This window comes from Neomonachus schauinslandi, chromosome 8 (genome assembly GCF_002201575.2).
Source record: "Neomonachus schauinslandi chromosome 8, ASM220157v2, whole genome shotgun sequence".
Taxonomy (NCBI): Eukaryota; Metazoa; Chordata; class Mammalia; order Carnivora; family Phocidae; genus Neomonachus; species Neomonachus schauinslandi.
The window spans coordinates 3,642,095-3,644,774 of record NC_058410.1 but is presented as its reverse complement, the minus strand read 5'-3'; positions in this window follow the sequence as shown (position 1 = coordinate 3,644,774).

Genomic DNA, 2,680 nt, shown 5'->3' with positions numbered 1-2,680 from the left:
GACATCTGGCGGACACCAACTGAACCTAATGAGCAAATTTAGCATCACTAAAAATAGAACTGACATTATGTGATACAGTGAAAAACTGTGCTAAGCTGGAGAGCCATATACTGAAAGAGAAGTAGCATATAAAGATGGCAGGAGATAAGGCTGGAGTGGTAAACAAGATCCAGATCATGAAGTTAGGATTATGTCCAATCTATGGGTGAAGAAACTGAAATTCAGAGAAGTTAGACAACTTCCTCAAAATCAATCCAGTATCTTGTGATTGGCAAAGCTGAAATTTGAACCAAGTCCGTCTGATTCTAAAAACCCAGATTCTTTTGACTACAGGAGCCTGGCAACCCCAGCCTGATCCTCTGTTCTCCCAAACTCTGCAAAGACACTTGGCCAAAACTTTGATGCCATCATTCATTGGAGGCCATGAGTCAGACCAACAAACCACTCACATGTCTAATTTAAAAAGACGTTTGCCACTTATAGTTTCTTGAGGAAAAACCCCCAAACCTGTCAATTCACTGGTTATATCTAAAATACCAATATATATTTTGGCAAATCTGTAATTGCATCTGAGAATGGTAAAATTTAGTTTTGTGCAATTTTGGAAGCAAACTTTACTATTCATATTGAATTTCTGTTCTTATTTCCACATTTTGGAGAGAGATCGCCCCATAAGACTAGCAATATCAAAGAGATTTTAAAAATATAACTTTTAAGAGTTTCAGGCAAATGAGGGCGCCTGGGTGGCTCAGTCGTTAAGTGTCTGCCTTCGGCTCAGGTCATGATCCAGGGTCCTGGGATCGAGCCCCGCATCAGGCTCCCTGCTCCATGGGAAGCCTGCTTCTCCCTCTCCTACTCCCCCTGCTTGTGTTCCCTCTCTCACTGTGTCTCTCTCTCTCTCTCTCTGTCAAATAAATAAATAAAATCTTAAAAAAAAAAAAAGTTACAGGCAAATATATTGGCAACTTATTATCAAAGTATCTTATCAAACAGGAAAAACAAATGACAAAATACTTTTTAGCAAAACTGTACTTAAAATTTTCCAAACTTAAAACATTTGTTCAGAAGTTGTTCCATATCATGAAAAAGGAAGTTCTTCCCCTGATGTGTAATCAGGGTACAAATGGTATGACCCTACTGTGTGACCCTGGGCAATGGACTCATCCTAAGATTCAGATCTGTAAAATGGTGGTTATAGAGTAGCAATCTGGGGCGCCTGGGTGGCTCAGTCGGTTAAGCGTTTCTTTGGCTCAGGTCATGATCCCAAGGTCCTGGGATTCCCACTCAGCAGGGAGTCTGCTTTTCCCTCTCTCTCTGTTCCTCCCCCCGTTCATGCTCTCTGTCTCTCAAATAAAATAAAATAAAATAAAATAAAGTCTTAAAAAAAAGAGTAGCAATCTTTATAAGGATTATTGTAAAGATTAATAAAGATAATGGATGTAAAATTCTTAATATCCTGTCTAGAACGTGAAAATTGTTCAATAAATGGTTTCTTGGGTTCTTCTATTTTCTGTTAAGCTCATACAATAAGTAGAATCACAAATCCATTTCAAAGGAAAAAAGTTCCATTATCTCCATACTTTTTTCAAATAAACTAGGAAAACTCTAAACTATGAATCCTGGACGAGGGGTGAGAAACTTGCTTTTGCTACCACCTAGGAGCGTGGCTATGGACCTTAAAGACAAATCCATCATGACTACCTTTGCCTCAGTGCATCCTCTCTCCTGTCTGGAAGAGATCTCCAGACGTCCTTCTGCAATCCTTTCCTCCTGTCTGCTCCCCCACCCACCCACCCAGGTGTGCCTCTCCAAACCCTTCGGGGGGATACACAAGCCTTCCCCTACAGAACTTCCAGATCAGCCTCAGCTCTACCCCAGCCAGCCTAACATAGTTCTAATGTCTTCTTCCCTTGGGTCATTTCAGAACTGCTGTATTACAGGACAGTTAGGGATGGATTTTAAAGGATACGATTATGATGAATTGTATGCCGACCCTCCCCTACTGTGACTGCCAGGGATCCTGACCCATAACAGGTGCTCTGCTGGACGCAAAGGCACGTGAGACCAGGCACACACACAGGAGCAGCCCGAGCTGCACCACAGCCCTCTCCTTCAGAGGGCAGCCGGACCTCTGTGTGCAGCCCTCGCTCCGTCGACCGACCTCCCTCCCTCGCGACTGGGCTGAACGGTTCTCTGCTGCACAAACGCACGGCGTCCCTGCAGAGTCCCGCCTTCTCCCTCCCTGTGTACTACCCTCCCTGTGCGGCTGTCGGACGGAGCTGCGTTACAATCAGTTCTGGTTTTGTTCCCATCGGTCCTTCTCGTGACCTCTTGCAATCATGAAGTCAGAGGAAACCTTTTAAAGTCACTGCCTCCATCATTTAACCCACATGAGTTAGGAAGATACTAGTCGCGTCTCTGTTTCATTGTGGTATCATCAAAGAGCTACTTAGCCCCCGAGTGTTTCAACAGGCTTAGCACAACACCTGGTACACAGTAAGTACTGAAAAGCATTCATCTGAACAAGCCCCCTCCTCACCATATAATCTTGCCATACCACAGTCAGCCACTAGCTGCCACGGCTCGAAGGCAGGAGCAGGAATGCTTCTCAGGCCACCAGCTCGGAGCCTCTAAGCCGGCCTCCCTGGCCTCTTCGGCAGCCAGACTCCTAGGGTCGGCA